This window comes from Polyodon spathula, chromosome 5 (assembly GCF_017654505.1).
Source record: "Polyodon spathula isolate WHYD16114869_AA chromosome 5, ASM1765450v1, whole genome shotgun sequence".
NCBI classification, from domain to species: domain Eukaryota; kingdom Metazoa; phylum Chordata; class Actinopteri; order Acipenseriformes; family Polyodontidae; genus Polyodon; species Polyodon spathula.
In genome coordinates, this window is record NC_054538.1 from 20462680 (window position 1) to 20477152 (window position 14473).

A 14473-nucleotide genomic window follows, 5' to 3' on the forward strand; every position below is an offset into this window, starting at 1 on the left:
CAGCTTACTATAAGTGTCTTCTGCTCCTCTGTGATGGATTTCTGCCAGTTAAGTTTTTTTTTTGCCAGTTTCAGCTGTAGGTGTTTTTTTACTCAGCAAGCTGAATTCTGACAAAGCAGAGTTTATTAAGGCTAGTGTGGCAATGTCACTGCTGTACTTTGTAATGACTTAAAAGTAGTATTTTATAAGCCATCTGGTGTGTTTATTATTTACACAGTGGAAAAAAAAACATTTTCCCCAATATATTCAACAATGGGCAAAGTAGCTATCACAAAGGGTTGGATTCTCAAAGCTATTTATTCCAAATTGTTATCAGCGCATTTTTTTGGCTGAAAAATTTTTACATTTCTAAAAAAATAGAAAGCTTCAGACTACTCACAACTAGAGTTGTTTATTTCTGGTTCGGATTTTAGGGTGTGTTAGTAAAAAAAAAGTTAATAGCTCTGAGAATTTGGTCCAAAGTCTCTGCATGAATTAAGACTCCAAACTGCAAAACACTGTTATTTTGGAAACTTTGAAAAATTGAAAATTTGAAACTGAAAACAGAAACCCTGCTTGAAGTTCACAAATCCCCCTGTCCAGAGGGACCTGTATACCTGGAAGGAGCTTCCCTAATGCGTAAGGTTCATTTTCAAAAACTAGGCAACAACGCACTAGAAATTAAAGGCTATTAAACTATAGAAAATGGTTTTGATACAGATCACACCATATAAAGATCACACCGAAGAGAAAACAAAACACACATAGTTGAAAAAGCCCTTTCAAATGAATCAAGCCTCTATTCACCTCTTCCCTAACTGCTTAGTGGCGAACCGCAGATGCTTTAAAAATGTAAAAGTATGATATTCCCTCATGCATTGTCAAACACTATAAACTTTTTTAAAGCAATTTTAAATCATATCAGAAGTGGGGCTTGCTGAACTTTTTTCACATACATTTAGATTTTAAAATACACAGATACTGGCCTTGTATTTAAAAAAATCTGCAGCATTTCATTGTGATTTACTGTAATGTAATGTGTTCCTGCATTTGTAAAAACCTCTTGTGTACAGCATGCATTTGACTCTGCTGGAGACATAGGAGAACAGAACAAGTTGATGAATGTGCCAGGTAAAAAAGGATAACAGCCATTTAGACGATTTACAGTCTCGCCTGTATTTATTTACTTATTAATTGTATTTTTCTTCCAACCCTAAAGGCTAATTTATTATTATACTATCAGATTAATTGGTTAAACCTGACAAAAAAGTTTGTGGTTTAGTATTGCTAATGGATTGTATCCAACAGGATCAGTTTTCCGGGTCCCTTTCCACTGGATCAGCAGAGCGCTGATGGCAATTTTGAAAACTGGGGTCTTCAATTGAACTAAACAGTCGTAGTTCTAAATAAACACCAGTATTTAGATGTTTCAAAATATGGCCAAGGTTATGAAAATCAAATATCCAACAGTGCATGTGAGTCTCTTTTGTGTATTTCTCTCTGCAAAAATTAATAAAACACCAGGAATGTTTTCATTATTGATAGAAGAACGTTATTTATATCCACCACTATTTAGATTCATTGGAACAACCTCATTGAGAGAGTAAATACTATTTAATGCACATCTGGCAATATCTTCTGAATTTGATACAAAAGTACACATAATAAAACATTAGGTCCTCTGGATATTGTTTTCTACTGGTTTCATTTCAGTGCCTCTCACAGCCAATGTAACCAATATGCCCATTAAGCCAATAAAGCTGCCTCACAGCCAGATTAAAACAGCTAGTTCAATTAATCCAAGCAGACGACTATGTATTTGCTGGAAGGCTTGTGCGTTTTATGAACAATGGGTTCTTAAAGAAATAAAAATAGGAAAAAAAATGTGATTAGAAGAAACTCAAGTTCAAAAAGGACAGCTTCTGCAGACAATAGTTCCCTTTGGGGACTGCACTAGTTAATTAGCTTAGCTGAGGATGCAATGCATATCCCACTGATGATGGGGCATTCTGTTTAAAATGCAGTTGGATCATTGAGATGGGCATGCTTTGTTGATAATTACAGTTTTATTGTTTCCGGAGCTAATAAGTAGTCACCTAAAGATAAAGGAAATACTTTAGCAAGAATGATAGAAGATACATTCGCATTGCACTTCAAACATCTGTCATTACAAAAATGCAATTTGTGTGAAAATAAGTTTTATCAAGTTTGTTCTGTTTCTTTAGCCATATGTAGTTCTTTTAATTACCAAATCAAATTGAAAATTATTGGTACTGTTGGCTGTATAATTCAGCTGCATTTCCTGTGCTTATATACCAATATGCACAGCAATTCATTTTGAAGTTTTGTTTTAAAAATACATAAACTCGCCCTTAAAAATGATCTTCGATGACAGTGAAAAAGTACTGGTTCTGAACAACAGGAGAAAGGAAGCTTACAAGCAGCTGTACACTATTATATGAGATGCTGTTACAAAGGTACCACAGACAGTGATTACTTCTTACATAAAATGCAGCTGCTGGGCTAAGATTTTAAGAATTTAAGACAGACACTACTCTGTGAGGTGAAGAATTCAACACTGTCATCTGACAAGGAAAGGCTAGTACATTTTGACATGCCCCTGATACCTCAATAATGTGTTTGGTGGAGCATGAATGATACTATTTTATTTCTGCAATGGGGTGAAATGCAGAAGAGGCTGTGGGCATCTATCCATTCTAATGAGAACACAAAGAAAGGGGTTAGGGTTAGAGGTTGATTTATAATTGTTTTAAATGTATATATTTAATTGTAACATATTGTAGGAAAGAAAGGTAATTTGCATTAGTTACAGTATGTTTGAAACATGTGTGTACACCTTTAGATGATAGAGTTCTAGTAATAGAGCTCTAGTAATTTGAATTGTTAGGGTTCCCGTATATTGATTGGGGTTGTAGGGGATACAGGTAGTGAGAATGAGAAAGTAACATGAGTGAGACTTGCAAGAAAAACTAAACAGCTGCACTATCCTGTTTTGATCTGTACATCTCCTAATACGATGCACTCTCCAAATAAAGACTTTTGAACCCACTTATTGTATGTCGACAAATAATAGACAGACCTTACAATATGCAATTCTTTCAGCACTCTTTCCAGCTACAGTGTTCTTTAAATCTACAGTTATTTCTCAAACCTTACAGCAGTTTCCTTATTTATTTTTTTTTACCTAAGATTACTGTCAAGTAGGATCGATTTTCAGCGGGTGATGTGTTAATTTAATCAAGATAAATACTTCCCCATAGTCGTGGCTGTCAATAAAATTAAGCTATAAATCCCCTTGACATTTTCTTCAGGTAGTTGAATTGGGCCCAAAGAGACTGGGTCAATGCTGGATTCTCCTTGCCCTGTGTTCTGAGCTCTAGCAGCAGTGTGTAACTCCCCTCTGAGTTACCTTTAAGTCACCTTTAGATAATGATACATCATTTATTAAACGTAATCATCAATTAAATCTATAATCATAAGTAAACAAAAAAAAAAAACCTGTGTCACGGTTCTCAGGTACAGTACTTAGCAATCTCATCCCAAAGGATATAAGAATGTTTTGTGCCCTTTTTCCAGGCAATATTTCCTATCAAGGGCAGAACACTGCAGGTTCACCCCAAGTTTGCTCTCCTGTCACATCCTATTTTGACTTTATCTAATTGCTTCCGCTGCTCATTCAAGGATGACCAGCATTACATGTCCCAGATGTCTCTTATTTTGAGGGAGCAAAATATTGATTTTGGTTTTCCGTCTGACTGCTTCAGTTGAGAGGTTCACTCCCGTGTCAATGGTTTGAATAGAAGTGAATGCTCGAGGATAGAGGTTAGCATGTTGTGTGAGGGGTGTCTCTTATTGTTCATCTGCAGGAATGTTTTATATGTTTGATGCACAGCTGTACACAAGATTAGATGTACTAGTATTTTGACAAGTCATTAGCAATGCTTAAGCTGGCTGAATATATTCCTCAGACATTAAAGGTTTAAACAAACTTACTCTGTGTTTTGGTCTTCATGGATCCCTAGTTTAGAATTGCAAACTACTTCAAAAAGCAGAATTGATAGCGTGCTGTAAAGACATAATCTCACCTTACGCTTGCTATATGAGCCAAATAAAAGTTCCAGCCAATATCTGCAGAATCTATAATTAGGGACAATCGTTTGCTTTTTTTTTTGTATTTTGAAAATACTTGCAGATACAGTATAATAATTCAATACAATATAATATGTGTAGCATTTTATGATAATATAATATAATAGGAGGTGCTCAAAGATGAAACCTAATGTTATACCGACATACGTCATACAAAAAAATATATAGCGGGAGCCATGGGATGACTGACAAATATGAGTCTGACATGCAACTTCTTTCAAGATCAATATGGGACATTACAGCTGTAATTAAGGAATCAACTCCACACAGTGGCAGCCTGGTGAGTGGCAGTGTGGGAAAAGTGGAAAAGTGCAGAGCAGTTTAGAAGCAGTATGGAGAGATGACATCTTTAACAGTTTTAATCAGAAAATAAAAGAAATTGGGAAATTACTGCAGCTTAAATTGTAGCAGCTGCATGTCTATCTGATAACAAGCTGAAACTCACATTTAAACTTGGCACCATTCGGAGACAAGGGGACGGAGCTATCAAAGCACGATCAGGCTCACACAGGCTCACACAAAGCCAAGGCAGACCACAGAGGCAGCGTGATGCATGGCAGTGTGGGGAGAAGTGCTTCGTGGAAAAGTGCAGAGCAGTTTAAAAGCAGTTTGAAAGCAGGTTGACAGCTAAACTTAAACTTACAAAACTAAACAAATAAAAATTAACCTGGCCTTTCAAGCCAGTAATCTGTGACACCTGCATGATGTGGAAAATGTGAGAAAACCCTGCAGAGCTAACCCAAGTTGTGTAAAGTGCTGCAAGATCCAGGATTTGCTTCAATGAGTAAGCAAGCTAGAAATGGAGCTGCAGGAAATGACAGAGCAACAGGAGTTTGAGGAGCTGATAATAGTCAATACTTCCCATTTACTGTTAGCGCTGGACAGTAAGCAATATCAGCTCCTCTCTTTCCTTTTCCAACGGTGCTGAGTGTAACAATACATGTAACCCACGTAACCTGAACACCCACCTCAGCCCATGCATTCCTTGAAGTCCCCTCTCCTTAGAAACTCTTCATAGCAACCCTATTTATATGACAAAAGGGCCCCACTGTCTAGAAACCCACATTCCTATCCAGAAGAAGCTCCTTTGCCTAAATTCCTATCTAATTGCTCTTGTATTTGCTAGAGAGACAATATGAACAATGAATTCCTTCAACATGTAGTAAAATATGTAGTGTAAGGTATGTACAGCTATGGCCAAACGTTTTGCATTACCCTATAGAACTGACTAGTTTTGGTTCATAAAGTCGAATAAAACCTGCTGCATAATTTTACATTAACATTTTGAACTACATACCGTATTTCCATATACTTAATATGTATATATATATATATATATATAAAAAAACAAAAAGGTCAATGTCCTGGAATGGCCCAGTCAAAGCCCGGACCTCAATTCAACTGAGAACATGTGGAAAGAGTTGAAAATTGTTCACCAAAGGTCCCCATCCAACTTGACAGAGCTTGAGCAATTTTGCAAAGAAGAATGGGCAAAAATTGTAGTGTCCAGATGTGCAAAGCTAGTAGATACTTATCCAAATAGACTCATGGCTGTAATTGCTGCCAAAGGTGCCTCTACCAAATATTGATTCAAGGGGGTGAATACTTATGCAATCAATTATTTTCTGTTTTGTATTTGTAATTAATTTAGAACAATTTGTAGATTTTATTTTTCACTTTGACGTTATGGACTTTTTTTTGTGTTGATCAGTGGCAAAAACTCCTAATTAAATCCATTTTGATTCCATGTTGTAACACAATAAAATGTGGAAAAGTCCAAGGGGGGTGAATACTTTTGAGAACCTATATATATATATATATATATATATATATATATATATATATATATATATATATTATATATATATTTGTCTCAATCCTAACATTCTAGGTGATGCACAACCTTTGGCCATAGCTGTAGTAATGCACAATAAACAGTGAATACAATTAATTATTTTTATGTTTGAAATGTGATACAATGTAAATTTTGCAATGTGGTTCATGGGGGTGAGTTTACATTGTTACTATAGCCCAACATTTAGCAGCTGCCAGTGCATTGGTCAGGTAGAAGTATAATGCTCAAAAAAATTTTGCTGCTGCGTCATTGCAATTGGCGCTGTGAGGCATTTTTCAATAAAACCTTTTGAAATCTTCTTGGGAACCGGTGAAACGATTGATCTGAAACTTGGCATATATCATCAGCATCCAAACCTGCATCAAGCTTGCAAAGCAGAAGTTGCTGTGTTAAATTTTAATGTCAAAATGGCTGCCACAAATCTTATCAAAACGCACCCCTAACAACAAACTGTTGCTGTTTGAAAACCGTTTGTCCAACAAACTCCAAACTTGGTAATTATTGTCCCAGTAACAATCGGATACAAATATGTGAAAATGGTGATGTTTTATAACACAAGATGGCCGTCACTTATACGTTTACATTTGAAATTTAAACCTGCGTCAGTTGACAAACGATTTACTGGACTAACTCCAAACCCCACAAGCATCTTCCCTGAAACTGTATCAGTACAACTGACTTTTAAAAAATTGTGTTTACTGGAAAGGAAAATGGCCGTTTGATGCATTTTTTTTTAGAAACCTTTCAAAATCTTCTTCCTGGGAACTGGTGAAGCCATTGATTTGACACTTGGCAGATGTCATCAGCATCCAAACCCGCATCAAGTTTGCGAAGCATGAGTTTCTGCGATAAATTTTAATGTTGAAATGGCTGCCTCAAATGTTATCGAAACTCGCCCTTAACAGCAAACTTCTGGTATTTAAACACCATTTGACCAACAAACTCCAAACTTGGTAGTTATTGTCTCAATCACAATGGAATACAAATATGTCAATTGACAAACAATTTACTTGACTAACTCCAAACTTCACAAGCATCATCCATGACACTGTAGTACTGACTTTTAAAAAAATGGTGTTGACCTGAAACCAAAATGGCTGTTTGACGCATTTTTTTTTTAACTAAATCCGCTTCTTCCAGTAATTGCTTAAGTGTTTGGTACCGGTACTGGGTCTTGGAAGCTGTAAAACTGCCTGGCAGTTCTAGTTAGGCTTCCAAGACCAAATGCTGGGAAGCCTATTGTTATTGTTAAAGTTTATTTATTTATTTATTTATTTTTTTAAAAAAAAATTTCTTCCCAAAACTTTAAACTGCTGCTGCTTTGAAGCTGTATGACTGATCAAGTTCTGACTTGGCAGGTAACAAGCTTGATACATTGGCTGTCTGATGCTCAAATTTTTTTGCTGCTGAGTCATTGCAATTGGCACCGTGATGCATTTTTTGATAAAACCTTCGAAATCTTCTTCCTGGGAACCGATCTGAAACTTGGCATATATCATCAGCATCCAAACCCGCATCAAGTTTGCAAAGCAGAAGATGCTGTGTTAAATTTTAATGTCAAAATGGCTGCCACAAACTTTAACGAAACACGCCCTTAACAGCAAACTGCTGTATTTGAACACTGTTTAACCAACAAGCTCCAAACTTGGTAATTATTGTCCCAGTAACAATGGAATACAAATATGTAAAAATGGTTATGTTTTATAGAACAAGATTGGTGCCAGGTGTATGTTTACGTCTGAAATTTAAAACTGCCTCAGTTGACAAACGGTTTACTTGACTAACTCCAAACTTCACAAGCGTCATCCTTGACACTATAGCAATACAACTGATTTTTAAGACACTTGTGTTAAACAAGATGGCTGCCTGACACATTTTTGAAAAAAAAAACTTTCAAAATCTTCTTCTGTGGAACTGTTGAAGTTGCTGATTTTAAACTTGGTACATTGAGAACTAAACATGTTTAGACAGGTACTGATACTGGGGCTTGGGAGCCATAAAACTGCCTGGCAGTTCTAGTTATTTTTTTTTTTTTTATCTAAATGCTCAAGAAAGTAGTTTCGCTTTTATAGCACTCAGGGTATCATTATTGATCTGTGTTAAAACTAATTATACACATATTACAGCAGATATTGTACTCTGACAAAAGTCAATGAAAAACATGTCAGTCATTTACCACATGCCTTACAATGCCTTGGTTTGCTATATAAATTATCTGTTGTAATTGCAGGTTCTGTTCTCTTTTTTTCTTGCACTGGGAAAATGTTTTCCTTGTCCAGCCTTGTATCTGATTATCAGTCATAACAAACAGGAGTTCAATTAAGATATGTTCAATCTGTGCAATATTGTGTTTCAATTTATATCAGGATAAAATTGCGTGTTGTATTTTAATGAGGCTCTTTTACAGGGTCTGTCTAGTAACAGTGATGCAAACTAGAACAACAGTGTTTATAGGCATACCTAGTACAACCATGACCGGTCAATTTGACCGCCATATTAAAAACAACATAAATATTATAATGAAAGGACAACCAAATTGAATATATGTTGTAGTTTTATTCATGAATGTCATTGTGATGAGTCAAAGGGGTTTCGGTCTGTGATTCAGCCTCCCGACAGTAGGTGGCATCAAACCAACTCGGGACTTCCCTTACCAAGATCTTGTGACCATGGCAAAAGTCATCTTTTGAGGGGCGGCACCTTGGTGAGGGGCGGAAGTACGAGTATGTAACTTCCAGCCACTGGAGTCAAGTGAAGGATAAGGACACGTGTCGGTTGGGGATTGGTGTTCCACTGACTACAGAGGCGGGACATTACATACTAAAGGGAACGTACTACTGTGTTCGGGGTTGGTCCGAAAGTAAAAGTAGGAGGAGTCACGGGTGAAGGGAGATACTGGTTTTGTGCAGCGGGTTTTTTGAAATACTAACATTTCTTTTGTCTTTTTTTTGTTTATGATCACCACGAAGACAAATTAAAGACGAGTCATCAGTTTGTTTTGGATTTCACCCCTGCACTCCTTCCCTCACACCATTTTGTTTTTTCGTTTGTTATTTAATCCTTTTTTGTTGTGTATAGAAAATAAAAATAAATTATTTTATTTCTGTACACATAAATTACTGTCTGGACATTCCATTTAATACACTCTCGCCTCACAGTCATATAAAGCTTTTACACCCAAAACATTGTAAATAACCAGAAATAAATTGATTTATATTGCCTACATAACAATGCGCATGACATAAATAAATACATATTTGAACAGAATGGGCTTCATTTACAATCATTTACAAAGTCTAAGTGCTGGAACAAATCACACAGATCATGCACTTTTCAAAATCTGCAGTGCACTAATCACATTGTCAGTCTTTGCTGCATCAGAATCTTGTTTGGTAAAATTTGTAGTAATTCCAAACACTGCTTTGCTGTCCAGTGATCCATTTGCAAAGTGTATTGGGGTAACAATGAATTTCTTTGAAAAACGAGTGACTTATAGTCCAGTACAGACAGACAGCCTGGTGCCATAAGCTGTCAAGGCTGATTGATAGGCTGTCAGAGGCTCATTGAAACAATAACAATGTCAGAAGGCCGCTCACATGAGGAACGCAGACTGATATAATCAAACCTTAATACATGGCGGCAAGTCCCAACTGATAAATACAAATAATACAGCAACATTTATTTGTTATTGTATGTTTTATATGTATTGGTTAATTTGACCGCAATTTAAATTCCAAAAACGGTCAAAATGACCACCTTGGTCATTCTAGTGTTAAAGTTATTAGGTAAACTTGATGTTGCCATTTTTTTATATACAAGAGACTTTTTGCCTTCATTTGCCTTCCCAAACTCATACTTATCCCTTTTATTCTCTTACGTAAATATCAATCATATGAGCGTTTAAAGGCACACAGTACATCATCACTGACATTCAAATACCACTCACTCTGATGAAATCCTACAGCCAAAACATGACTGACAAGTGTCCGGCTGAGTAAATAACAAATAGCTCTTTGAGAAATTGATTAGGATCCCACATTATGAAATTCAGTCTGCTGTGATGATGTGATAAGATCAAATGGGCCTCATGACTTGCCTAACGAGCTAGACTGAATGCTGAATTCCTTTTGCCAGAAGTAATTTTTTAAGGAGTTCAATCCAAGGCTAAACACTATTTAGCAATATTAGCATTGGGTACATCATTTTTGTAATGAGTATCAGGAATCACTCTACAGCTTTGTCAAGGTTGGACTGCTGGAAATTGACCTTTGCCACAGGTAGTGATTGGTATCAGGAAGTAGGAAGTATAAACACTCTTTTGAATTAGTGTGTTACTGGAAAAACCTTAATGATCCAACGAGTAACAAAACAAAATAAAAAATAAGTAAGGAAAAATGGTGTAACACCTTATATTAAGTGTCTCTAATTACTCTATATTTACATAGTAGTTAATTAGTAAATACAGGTGTACATACACATAATTACAATATTATTATTCATAGTTAGAATGTCATTGAAGTGTAAATCTTTTTGCATGATATAACCCAAACCCTAACCTTTTTCAGATTAAATTGTGTAAAGTTTACAAAGTTAACAAACGAGAGGAGGCCAGTCGGCCCATCTTGCTCGTTTGGTTGTTAGTAGCTTATTGATCCCAGAATCTCATCAAGCAGCTTGTAAATTAGTATAGTTGCCATGACATCCAAAGCCTATAAGTACTTGCAGTGTTTGTTTTCAAACACACCTTCCCTTGACACAGGTATATAAACATATCAAAACGTTGGGAAGTTGGCTCTTTTGAGCAAAAATGTGTGTGTATGTATATATATATATATATATATATATACTATATTATATATATATATTATATATATATATATATATATATATATATATAAACAAGCAATTGTTTACCTTTAACCCTTTGCGGTCCTATGTCCGACATTTCAATTTTCCCTTTCCAATCCGATTTCAAAAAGACGTAAAGCACAGGTCTCTAGTCGTTTTTTCTACACAAAAAGCAGAGAAAACCTTTCAATGGCCGAATGAGACCAATAGGAGCCAAAAAAAAAAAAAAAAAGAAAGCGTATCTGAAAGCCTCCACCCCTGCACCACAGAGATAACACGGACATAAACAAAGCAGACACCTGCTTCTGCATCCAGCACTCAAAGAATATCACATTTCAGAGCTTTTTGAGATGTTATAGTAATACAAAAATGACTTGGATCGCATTATTGAGGAGTTTGGTGATAAAACGAGTGATCTGGAGAGGATTTATCAGTATGCACATCCATAAAAAGGGATGTGAAAAATATAGCGAATGGGGGGGGGGGGGGGGGGGGGGCTGGCTGGAGATACAGTACTGAGAGTCCTTTTGCGATTCAGTGCCTTTTAAACCTGTTTTACTCTGAAAAAAACAATTTAAACAGAGTGTGTAAAATAAACAACGAGTGTGAAAATAAATTGGACCCTACGCGTCTGACAAGCGCTGAATAAATGGACAAGAAAGGGTTAATGTATTCTCCTTCACCCTCTCTCTCATTCTTTCTCCCTTCAACCCTCTCTCTATGAGCAGCTGATCCACTCTTTATATTTACATGGCCATCTCCAAATCGGTAATCACTTCATTCATTAGGAGATGGCCACATTAAGCACACGTTTAGCTGGATGGGGAATTTTAACCCCATCCATGCTATGAAACAACAACAAAGCATTTACTTTAAATAAACACAAAACAATACATTTAAATCATCATAACATGCAAATCATGCAGGGATGGGCATACTTCGTCACATAGGCCTATGCACTATGTAATACAGTAGTAAAATCAAATGAATATCTTGCACACTTTTTACTTTAGATTATAGGCTACTGGTAACACAAAAAATATCACGCTGCTGCATTGTACACATTGGTGTATAATGCAAATAAAAGATTATTTAAAATTGAAACAAAATTATTATTCTTTTTTAATTATTATTATTTTTAACTTGGCCTACTTAGTAGCTTAGACAATTAACATTAAATAGTTCATGGTCCTATACAGATGTTCGGAATGAGAAGCCCATTGCTCATGCTGGGGAAACCAGAAATATAGAAATGTGTTTTCAAGGCTTGTAAGCATACCCTGCTTTTAAGGAAAAATAAGTACTTGGGTGTTCGCCTCAAAAATGCATTGAACTGGCAACGGTCGAGAAAAAGTGGACTGGGAACAATGGTGACTGTTTTTAAAACGTGCTTTCAAAAGTTCTTAACAAATTGATGCAATTGCATGTGTCGCAGTTGCCGGCAGCTTTAGTACATCTCATTACAATATTTATGAACCCTCATTTGGACTATCTACACCCCATTTTTTCAAATTTATGTAGGAATGCCCATAATTACATTTTACAACTAAGGCTGAACCGCAAAGAAAAACTGCTGCTGCAAAGCATTCCCTAAAAAGCTGCTAATAGCATTGCTTTTGTTTAGTACATTTCACCCAAGACTTTCGACTAGTTTGTAGTTGGTTTGTGACTATTGCGACTGCTGCAACACTTCAGTACATCTATCCCTTTATGTAAAGTCTTTCCATGAACTTTATATAGAGAGTGCTTTTTCTGGTTTAATTTCAGTTTAAAATTCAGATCTAAGTCTTCTTGAATTATACTTCACTGCTTTTTAAATTATTTTTTTTAAAGCATCACACAGTAGTACTCTCTGTATAGCATCGGGCAGCAGAAAGATCAACAGAGCTTGAAGGCAATTTTAGGATTAAACATTTTAAAATATGAATATCATAGGCTAGTATGACCTCAATAAAAAAAACAAATACTTACACTTTACAGAAGCTTTAATTGACATTGACCCTGATATTTAACCATTTCTCCTGTTGGTTAAGTGATATCCTCCGATATCATAGCACTGGAATAAACATTCTTACAGTATGTGTATTTCTCAGGTAAATCACAAAACACTTTTAAACCAATAAATGTTAATAGGCACACCTTTAAAACAAAAAAATCCATTCGTGGAAAAGTGTGCCTATTTAAATGTCATAGTAACGTCCAAAAACAAAAATATACTACAGTACTTACTACAGTAAACAAATTGAAACTACAGTGCTTTTTGGAAGGGTGCCAATTGCTACTCTAACACTCACCCTCAGACTGACTGCCAGTCTCAGCTCCCTTCTATCCCCCTGACTGCAGGGGAGTTGGCCAATTAACTTAGATTAACCTCAGCCACATTATTAGGTTGACAGAGGCTATTCCAACCAATTGGCTTTCTCTTCACCTGGATAGTCAGACAGGATGAAGCTTAATTTACTAAATGGAAAAGATTAACCCTTTCATTTGTTGTTCACAATTGATTTGTCTGCCAAAAACGTGTCTGCTCAGTACGCATCGTCAATGAACAAATTTAACTTTGGAGTGTCACTAATGTTTTTGAAATGGATATATTTGTAATTTAGAAAACAAACTCAACAGAAAAAAAGAAACCCCAGTATCTGTAGTTAATTTGACTACAAAGAGCAAAACAAAGCAATCTGCTAATGAGGTGAACGATGATGAGAAAGCCAGCACAAGCACTGGAGCAAAACCGAAGAAAGGCTGAACATTTCAACAAAAGTGGAGATCAAATTTCATGTGGCTCAAGTTTGATGATGGAAAGGTGTTTTGCCAAATTTGTCAAGATGCAAAAGGTAGGAGTTTAATACAGTTCTCTACAAGAGCTGAATCTGCATTCATTGAGGATGGATTTTATGGATGGCATCATGCATTAGAAAGGTTTTGAAAGCATTAAAAATCTAACTGCCACTGTGAGGCTTCTAGAAAAATAACAAGCACGCAAAATGTGTGTGCAATAAGTGAAGCCAAGAAAAAAAACAAAATCCACGTTGCACGCCTGGTGTTAAAAAAAAAAAAAAGCATTCCCATCACTATTGTATCTTGTTCAGCAGGGCCAAGACAGACGTGATCATACCAACGACAGATCAAATTTAAGTTAGTTAAGGGGTGAAGGAGTTCCTGAAATTAATGGCTGCAGTGAACTAACTTCAAATGACTGTCACATGAAGCAACAAACAAAAGGCTTATGATAATGTATCAGGATGTGTTGAAAAAGGTGTTTAAGATTTTTTTTTCTATTATGATTGATGAAACTGCAGACACAAGCACCCATGAAGAAGTTTCTGTTTGTATTCGTTGGGTCAGTGAGAGCTTGGATATTCACAAAGGCTTTCTTGGGTTCTACGAGAGACCTAAAACAACATCAGAAGAACTGTTCAACATTGTCAAAGATGTATTAAAAAGGTGTGGCTTAGATTTAAAAAGGTGTAGGGGACAGTGCTTTGATGGGGCTAGTAATGTCTCGGGCATAAGAAATGGAGTGCAGGCTAAAGTGCGTGAAATTGAACCTTGCGTGATCTTTGTTCATTGTTTGGCTCCCTTCCTAAGTTTGGTGGTTCAGGACTGTGCTGCAAATGT